Raw genomic sequence first — 11,053 nt, forward strand, 5'->3', positions numbered from 1 at the left:
ATGTGCACATGGATTAGTAGGTAAGAGCAACTGCAGGCATAACAACCACTGGATCTGTACTGTAATTCATAAATATATGTTTTGTTCATATTATTTACATAAGTGTAACATACAAATAGATAAGTAAGGGACATCAGCAAATGGATCCAAAGTTGCCCCTCCAAGTGTGGAAGGAAAAGGCTATTCTGCACTTTGTACGGGCTTAGAGCATCACATAAAAAGTGAAACTATGTTCCATTATGTCCTTCCAGTTTGCACAACCAAACTCTTGTGCAAACAGAAGTGTGAGGTTAGCTAGAGAATCATTATAGCAGTTGACCTCTTACATGATCCTTTGCAGAAGCATTTTCAGAGCTCTACTGGCAGTTTCTCTTCACTCATAGTTCTTTGGATCCATCCATAGGAATCATCAGTTTTATTGATTTAGTTAAAACAGCATTTTGTCATAATTGTAGCAAAACTTGTAGCAATACCAATATACTGCTCACAACACAAATATTTCCATTACCTATTTTTCTTAAGCACTCAGATCTTACAAATTAGTTTATCATCTTTATAATAATCTACTAAACTTAAATATCTATGTGTTACTGTATATTTTGTTCGGCGTAATCAGTAATTTTCAATCAAGACAAAAATGAGAAAACTACCTGCTTCCTATTAAAGGACATTATTTACAGATGTGAAAGATTATTTAAAATACTGCCATTGTTTAATAATCACTATCATTTCTGTTAAAATGTTTTCATTTTTGTACAAATATCAAAGCTCAATTTGTTGTATTCTGAATTTCAGCGTATCATTTTATTTGTGTTAAATCACAGTGGAACATCAGTCTATTTTCTTCTCCTGCCAAATCGTTTCAAAGACAATACAGCATAAAAACAATTCCTTTTCAATTCAACAGGATGTTTTTTTCTGAATGGTATATACAGGCCACAATTCAGTGTAGTTTTACTTATTTAAGATCCATTGTTCAGAATCCAAAATAATGCATCATGGGTAGCACTTCTACTTGTACATCATAAATTCTCCATTCCGAAAGCAGCACCTCAACCCTAATTAAATGTAATTGGAGGGGAGGTTCCCTCTAGGCTTTGTGAACTGTTATTTCAGAGCTTTGAGGGCTGAAGTAGGAAGCTGAAAAACCCACATGAATATGAGGAAGCCTGCACGTGGTTTTTTGGATCCTTGTTCTAGGAATCAATTGTATCTATGTATGTCTGTTTCTGTAGATCTGCAGCCAGAATGTATTTTTTAATACTGGAGAACATGGAGCATATTTTGATACAATATTAGGTGGGGACGAATGTATATTAAACACATATTTGAGTCATTCACACACAGAGTGGAGTTGGGTGGCCTGATGTTTACACAAAGTGTAACATGTTAGAGGTGGAAATTAAATCTACTCCTAAAAGCTTTATTCATTATATGCTGTAGCTGTAAACAATAGTCTCCCTGCCTGACTCACTTTATGTTTTGCTCCCCCCACCTCACAATTTTCTTTAATTAAAATCCCACAGCCCCACTGCTTTTGTGAACAGGGAAAATGTGTTTAACATACATAGGCTGATCCTTAGCCATTGCTTTAATGCTAGTAGGACTAGCTTCTTACAGGTAAACATATAAGGAATGCTTGAGAACTCTTGAGATTTTCATTGTATTAAAAACACGTATCTGACTTTTAGGTAGGCAAGGTAGCAGCTACTAGTTTGTGCAATGAACTAACAACATAAGAATGGATTTACTAAATGGCATATTCCTGGATACAATGGTAGCTGACATTACTGTAACTACAGATGTAAGAAACAGGTTCTTGTTTTAAAGGATCTGTTTGTTAGTTACACAAGTAACAGTATCTTACATGCTATGTTGCAAATAAGTACTTCCAAGATGCCCAAGTAGTTCACATATCATATGTATTGCATTCTTCAGTTCATGTATTTAGAAGTTTCTGTTTAAAGGACTAGAACCCTAAATTTTGTGCATACTTATGGCATGTGGAATCCAACAGAAATCTGTACTGATGCCAATTGTTTGTTAGTAGACCTCTCTACAGATTAAGATCTTTGGAATTTCCATGGATTCAGGCCAATATGTGAACTTGTGCAGTGATGTAAAGCAGAAAACTCATGTCATTACAGCTTGTATGCCATGACATTCATGGTAAGGATAACATAGGACCTCTTTGCATATTATTATACTTTTTGCATAATTATATTATACAGTTACATACACATGTTATTAGCCAGCCAAAAAAAGGAAACGAAAGCCTTAGATCAGTGCATCAGAATATCTGCTGTTCAAGGAAAGAAGGAAGAGCTCAGTCTATTCTAGGAATCCTCTTTTGATATTTTTATTCCTATATAAATTTCATTCAAGATAAAAGTAATTACCCAGCATCAGCTTTGATGCTGATATTACATTGCCACTGCTCATGAATGCTGGGTTTTACTTCTGTCTATCTAAAGGAAAAAGTAGTTAATCTCATTTTCTTCCCATGTCTAACACTGATGTGATCTTTACAAGAGATGATTAAAAGCTAATTTCCTCTCTCTGTCTCATATACAGAAATACATTATAATGACCATTAATGTTCCTTGCATTTTACATTCATTCTGATGGGCTTTGCCTAAATTGGGTAACAGAAGCACTTAACAGCATTTACTTGCCAACACTGCAGTCCTGAAACTGTGTACCTGGAGGTAAGCCCCATTAAGTTCAATAGAACTTACTCCTGTGACATCTGACAGCATAATTCTTTGGAATCTTATCTTTTGCTTTTGCTACAGGAATTTTTAAAAATATTGTTAATGTCCAATACCCTCTTATGCATCAAAACTAGTATCTCAACCTAAGCTAACAATAGTAATGGAAAGTTGATCAGCATCCTGTGGAAAAGAGGTTTAGCTTCAGACAACATGACAACCCACCATGACTAGTTTCTCGTGATGGGTTGTCATGTCATGCAAACTAGGTCCTTGTTACCACCTTTGCGTTTTGTTCTAACATTATTATTTATTTTTTAAAATATTATCTTTTAAATATTATTTTACTTCACTTCTATATTGTTATGGTTTATGGAACCTGATTAGGAATGTTGATATAGTACACATAAAGCTCTGTAGAGCAAGTGTTCTATAGACTGCATAATAACCTGGCCTCAAAGCATAGTTCTAGATTCTGAAGAAATCATTTTTGTTGTAAGTAGCTGTTGAATGAGCACCTCTTTCCTTTCCTACTTCTCTGCCTGCATTGCAACCTGATCACCAGCCCCCTGGGCCACTTGATCTGCCTCTGCTGCTTTGGATCATCGTCTTCCTGCCACTAGCCCACTGTACACCGCTATCCACCTACTCCAGAATCTGTCCCATGGCCCAGCCAGTCCCCTACTTTTCTCTGCAATTTGCAGAAGCCTAACAATGACATCACATTCAATTGTTTTCAGTCATCTAGGGCTCCCCTCATCACTAAGCTGTTTTACAGATGCTTGCTCTAAATTTTAGTTGCTACGCAGGTACAAAAAGTCCAAATAATGTACATCATGGAGACAATAGCCCTTTTTCATTGATGTTCTCCAGGAACAAATATTCAGAGGCATGGTGTTTCAGAACCTGGAGGTTCCATAGAATGAGCCATCCTAACTAGCAACTATCAATACCAAAGCTGGAGGAAGAAATATTTGCACATGTAAAGAGCTGAATCAAAACTGGAAACTTCCCTGTGGTCCCTCTCTTTCAGTAAGGCTGATGGCTCCACCCTGAGAGGAGCTCTCACTGCTAGAAAGCAAAATCGCAAGAGCAACAGAACACTCCAGCTGAGCAGCTGTCTCTCTCCCAGTGCCTCCCCACAGGGTCAGGGACTGGATCCCACATCTGCTTCCCCTTCCCTCCTCAAAACCTCTCAATCTCTTTCAAAATAGATTGACTCTCTTGCTCAGTGTGAGAAACTTCACCGAGCAAAGTTGAAGTAGCCTTGAGGGGTTCAACTCCTGCCTTGCTTGTGCCCTCTCCTCTACCTTAGAGCCTCATGATGACACCCACTGCACAGCCTGCAATGAGCAAGAGACGGGCCTGCTTTCTGCAATGATGAATTAATTCTGGACCAGGTCCAGAAGATGATGCTGGGGAACAGCTGCTCTACCCCATGGCAGCTGCATCATGGGGTACCACAGGGCTCTGTACTGTCCCTGAAGCTGTTCAATATCTACATGAAACTGCTGGGCGAGGTCATCCAGAGGTTTGGGCACAGGAGTCAACAATATGCTGACGACACTCAGCTCTACCTCTCTTTCTCATGTAATCCAGGTGAGGCTGTTGCTGTCCTGAGCTAAGACCTGAGCTCAATAATGGACTGGATGAGGGTCAATAAACTGAAACTTAATTCTGATAAGATGGAGGTATTATTGGTAGGGGGGACCTCTGATAGGTTAGGAGAGCATTACCCTGTCCTGGAGGGGGTCACACTCCCCCTAAAGGACAGGGTCCACAGTCCTGAATCCTATTCTGTCCCTGGAATATCAGGTGGACTCAGTGTCTAGGAGTGCCTTTTTCCAGCTGCGGCAGATTTTCCAGCTCCATTCCTACCTAAACAGTGGGAACCTGAAGATAGTTACCCATGATCTGGTAACTTCCAAAAGATTACTGCAATGTGCTCTTTGTGGAGCTGCCCTTGAAGATGGTCCTGCAATTGCAACTGGTACTGCCAGAGCAGCCCATATAACACCAGTGCTGAAATGGCTTGGGGCCCGGCTATCTAAAGGACCGCCTGCACCCATATATACCAACCCGCCCCCTTAGAACAGCTCAGGAGGCCCTTCTACGAGAACAACCCCTCAGGGAGATGAGAGGTGACAACTAGGAAAAGGGTCTTTTCTGCTGCTGCTCCCCATCTCTGGAACTCCCTCCCTAGGGAAATTCACCTAGCACCATCTCTATTTTCCTTTCGACACCAGGCATATCTTTTTAGGAATTTTTTTAATGTTTAGCCTGTATGCTGCAGCCCTTTTTAATTGTTTTTCTGGATGTTTAATTCATTATGTTTTAACTGGTTTTTGATGTGTTCTTACTCTGTTAGTATGCTTTATGTATTGTAAGCTGCCTAGGACGCCTCAGCAATTATAGGCAGTCTATAAATATATGTAAATAAATAAGCATGCCCTTAGGGAACTTCAGGGTTTTCAAAAGAGTGTTAAAAAGCCCTGATTCTTTCTCTGTCTGTTATTCTGTTCCTAAATGGTAAAACACTCACCTTAGAAATAGGAATGATAAATGATTTATTTTGGTCCACATTTTTAGCATATTAACCTGATTCATGGTACCTGAATATATTGATTGGATATATTAAATATATTGATTGGAACATAATTATCCTTCATTTTTTGCACTTCTTAAAATTATGTAAGAAATTTTTTTTAATCAGATATCATTCTGAAATGTATATATACTAAGTTAAAATGCATGAAAATGTTTTTTTTATTGTTAAACAAGAACTTTTTTGTATGGCTTAAAAACCTGCTGACCAGTGTAGAAGGATCAGACAGACTTGTGAATTAATAAACGTGAAATTGGCATGGACCAGAAATAGACCCTTCCTTCCTTCCTTCCTTCCTTCCTTCCTTCCTTCCTTCCTTCCTTCCATAAAGGCCACAGTGGGGTGGCAGCTGCGGCTGAAACATTTTGCTGCTGAGTTGAAGTGATGGATATCAGTCAATTAGCAATATGCCCACTTGAGGGTGAGAGTACGTATGGAAAAGTTGAAGTAAAGCGGAGCTATGGCTGAAAGAACATATAAAGGTTAACCTAGCTGCTTCCATTTTGTTCCTTCCCAAAAAATATCCATTGCTTGATTACATGAGTGTTAGACTACTGCAATGGGGGGCTGTCCTTAAAGAGCTTATACAAGTTCCAATTAGTGCGGTTAGACTGCTAACCACTGGATGATACTATCAAGCTATCACTCCAATAGTAAAAGACCTGCAGTGTCTGCTAATTTTTTTCTGGGCTCAATTCAAGCTGTTAGTGTTAACCCTTAAAGCTCCAAAAGGCTTATGGCCAGTTAATGGTAAACCACAGTTTGCTATTTCATTCGAACACAACAACTATTGTAAATAGAAACACTTTGCACTCAACCAAGATTTCAAATCATTGTGCTTTCAGACAAATTATGCATGGTTTCTTATTATATTTGAATGGAGTCCATGTTTCCACATTCAAAATAACTGAAAGTTGTCCTGCAAATATAAACAAATTGGCACCTCTGCTTTTTCCATACTTCCCTCCTTTGAGTCTCTTGCCTTTTCTTCATTAGATACCTGCTATCTCTATTTCTTTTGCCTTGACTTTTATTTCCTCCTTTTTTGAACCAATAAATATCCACACCTCCCTTTCTTGACAATATGTGTAACTTACTTCCCAGGGAACTTGCTTATTCCGTTACGCTATTACCCACTGCTTCCCCCGCTTTTTTTTTTACTATATTCATCCCAACATCATAATTACAGTTTTCCCTATGGCTGTATTTTCATGGAATAATGATGCAAAAAATATTATTAAAAGCTGTGATTGCTGGGATATAGTGTGAAGATTGTAATTGCATAAGAAAAGCCATGCTGGATCAGGCCAATGGTTCATCAAGTCCAGCATGAGCTAACTCTAGACATGGTGCCTGCAGGATCACCCAAGCAGGATGGGCACAAGACCTCAACCAGCCCAAGATCCTCAGCAACCGGTATGTGCAAGCATGCCCCCTCTGGTGAAGGAGGCAGCAATCAGCCAGTGATGCTAGTAGGCACTGATAAGAAAGAAAGGAAGGAAGGAAGGAAGGAAGGAAGGAAGGAAGGAAGGAAGGAAGGAAGAATATTCTGCCTCTACACATATTCAGAGTTTTTTAATCCTCTCCTACAACTCCCAGGATAATATAGCATTAATTTAGATAGATTTTAAATTGTCTCTTGCTCCTGCTCCCACAAAAACAGGAGCACCTTTAAAAACGGTAACACCTTTTTTTCTACTAGAGTTTATATTATAGAAAAACAAAGTAAATAGTGCATGGCATGCAACATAATGTAATATGTCACTTTCTAGGATAGAGCAGCTGAAACAAATTTGGGATCTTTCTTTACTGTATAGAGAACTTAGGAATTATAAAGCACAGAATCTTGTATAAGCACTCATGCAGTGAAACTTTCCATTCCTCTCCTCCTCTTATAGCTGCTTGTGTCTCACAATCTGCAATTAAGGGTTCCTCAACCTTCCAGAGTAGATTTTTTGAGGGGTAGTAATGTAGCAGGAAGAAGGAATCTATTCCACTGCTGGATGTCATTCTGTTTGGGGAACACGCTGCTTGTATGCTATCCAATTATCCCTAATAATTAATAACAGAACACTTTCAGGATTATAACCTTTACCAGTGGTTTAAAAAGAAGTGCATTGGTTACACTGTGGGAAGTATTTTAAAAATAAGGGAAATTGTGGATTTTATATAGTCTATGTACATTAATAAAGGAAGAAGGAATATAAAATGGAATAAATGCAAATGCCTTGTAAGAGTTATCTTTTCTTGAGAACAGATGTTTACACTAAAAGTAATATGCAGTGCCAGTAGGGTATATTTATTTTCCAATTGTAAATATAGTTACATATTTCAGGGATATGTTTTCCTCCCAATGTGAGCACGTAACTCCTATTAACACTAATTGGAGTTACACATGCACACTGAAAGAAGATATACTCCTTTCCCTTTTATGTCACTATCCCAAAGCATTAGAGTATTGCCAGCTGCCTGGAGGATCATACTGCAATTGTGGTGCTAATGTTAGCAGAGCTATATCAAGTACTGTGTGCAGAAATAAGGCCATCTATGCAAACATTTAAAATAGAAAAGCTTTCATTGATAGCTAGTGCAGAGTGAAGAAGCACATGCTATATATTGCTAATTAATCATTCTTTTCGGGACCTTACTTTTACATAATATAGTGAAATATTTTAACATTTGTTTATAATGTTGACCCAAAACTCATGCAGATGGTAGGTGATTCTACACACCTTTAAAAGAAGTTTATAAAAATATATCAATAGTTATCTGTCGACTTGCGAGTGTCAGAAATCTGACAGAGTCTTTGCCCATGGTTGCCTCCATAAAATGTACAGCTTTGTAAAGAGAAATAATGGCCTTGAATATACCCCTATCTCGCCACTCCCCTCCACAAATGCTATGCACTGCAGCTCAAGGCTCCAGCACAACATTGGTTGACCCATCCTCTGCTCCTCCCATTCCCTAACCCCTCATTTCTCAACACTTGTTTCAATATTTATTCTGGCCTAGGAGGCAGAACTTGCATTTTGTTTGAATATGTTTCAGTGTACAATACTAGTAGGTATCTGAGTTGTAACTACACGTGCAGCATCATGCAGCACTGAAATTTTATGTGTTAAAATTTTAAAAGTTTATTTTATCTATAAACCCTTCTTGGGAATGAAATTTAGGTAGCATTATTCTTATTACATAAATACTACTGGAAAAAGAGAAAGGAAAGGAGAGGATTTTCACTGAAGATTAAAACATACGAAACAGTAAATGAGCATTATACTTTACCTGCAAGTTCACAATCCTGATAAAATAAGAAGTGTGCCTATTTCCAATGTCATGCTGTCCAATTAAGAATAACTTTTTTAAAAAATGTGGATCACACACAAGGATGTTTGTGTCAGTTTTCAACCAGTGCTACAACTAATAATAATGCAAAGAAGCTTTGAGTTAAATTTGATCACTGGAAACTTTACAACCAAAGTGCCGGATATCACATCTCAATGGCATCTCTAAAATACCTTTACTTAGGATTTTCCATTAGTTTTCATCAAGTTTCCATGTCTTGAATGTTGAGACCTGGAAACTTTCCTCTCACTATGGTAACTATGCTTGTTCAGGCCTATATTCTTCATGAGTCAATTAACTGCCCTTTGCTTGATCACCAGATCTCAGCTTTATTTAAAGAAAACCCAGTACGGAATTATTTTTCAAGGCATAAATTGTTTGTGTGTGTGTGCGTGCACGTGTGCATGTGTGTGTGTGCAAATGAAATCTATAAATGCCTAAAACCCAATATACGTGCTAAGCTTGCGAATGTGATCTTTTGAGGCATCTGTAACCCTCTGCAGGAAACAGAAGGAGCTTCTCATCTTCCTAAAGATTCTGCTGATGCATTCAGTATGCAGTCTGGGATTAATGCATCTCAATGTGTCTTCAATAGACTAATAATTACATTTCAAATTAATATAGAGCCTACTTTTTGATCTGCATAAAACACTGATTTGAAACCTTGTAAATACATTTATGATGACAAATCAGAAATACCTGTTATTCTTGAGAACAAATACAGTCATTAATTAATGATGATATGTGATATAAAGTATTTCCTTAAACTGCAATTTTGCTTGCCAGTTGAATATAATGCGTACACCATTTAATTTTAAAGCTATTAATACCTCTGATTTTGACAGCAGTTTGGAACATTCCATAGTAGGGAGAGACAGAGGGGGTCAATCCTCTCATAATGTTTGGAATCCAAGAGATGTATACATATGAAAACATTTCAACAGAATGCAATCTGCTCAAAGATGATACTATGAAATGAGACTGGATGGTTTCATTTCACAGGATAATCTTCCAGCAGGCTACATGATTGTTCCTTTCCAATTGAAGGTTTTCTTGACTGTGCATCCATGGAAATCCTTCAAAGAATTATATTATAAATACAAAATGCTACTTTGTAAGTAGTTTTGAGATATAACTACCATCAAATATTTCTTCAATCACATTTTTTTTTCTGTTACAATCTAACATCTCTCTCTTTCCCCACATTACAGCAGTTTTCTGTCCATGTATGCAGATCAGTACAACTAGGCCAATCCACATACATAAACAGGTTTCTGCAAACTGTTTTTCTAACTTAAATTTCCCTTTGAATTGAATCCTACTCAAGTCCTTCTACAGGAAGGGATAGAAGAAGTCTGGGGAACATGGCGGTGCTTTGCACAATGCTCCTGCAAGGTGCACAACACAAACCAACATGTATTTATTTGGAATGTCACATTTGACAGCTCTAATCACCTGTCAAGACAACAGACTAATTCTAGTTATCTTTTGCCTTCCCTCCTCACCCCAGCCCTGCAAGGGTCAGAGAACTCTTGGATTGGAGCCCTTGTGCTATAATATTAAACCATTGAGTATTTGAGATTGTCAAACTGCTTTTCTAAAATTGATGGCTGTAAGCAATGTTTGCCTAACACCTGCCATTATCAGATATTGAAAGTATACAATCCTTTAAGAATCAGGGTTTGTCAAATTACTGTCATCAAACTGTATGCTGTTTATAACCCTAAAGTACTGGAAGAAATTGAAGCTTTTCAAAGATAACATTTGTCATGCTGGATTAGTTCAAGCTCCATTTAGTGCATTTTGTTTCCCAGAATGTAAAGGTACCAAGCAGGATTTACCATAATGCCCTGCTTCAAAGCAGGATATTATGGTAAATCCAACATCTGGTACTAGGAGGTATGTAAGTGTGGAAAGTCTCATTTTGCTTGTCGAGACTGCAGCCACTTGCCTTGACTGGGTAATCTGAGCTTTTATTATTATGAAAAAGGGGCAGCAACAACCATTATTTTGACAAAGTTTAAGACTAAACAAGAATTACGAAGTGGTGAACAAAACCTACAAATATACAACATTTGGTTAATTGTATAAAGATAAAACACTGCAAACACAGTGATACAACATACCAACTAAAAATAATCCAGAAGCCCGATTTGACTATCACTTGAGCCATAAACTGGAAGATGTCCTTAATCACATCACTCTGTCACAGTCTCAGACCTCAACTGAAGCATGCTGACCAAGCTTACAGTACTGTTATGGGGATTATGCTAATATACTGTATAGGCAATTTTATGAACCTACAAGTGCCTACCATCATTACTGCTGTTACCATCATGGCCTTTTTAGATGCCAAAAAGGCCTTTGATTGCACTGGTTGGTAGTGTGTGTTCAC

Source organism: Varanus komodoensis, unplaced genomic scaffold (genome assembly GCF_004798865.1).
Source record: "Varanus komodoensis strain SLA01 unplaced genomic scaffold, ASM479886v1 scaffold18_1, whole genome shotgun sequence".
NCBI lineage: Eukaryota > Metazoa > Chordata > Lepidosauria > Squamata > Varanidae > Varanus > Varanus komodoensis.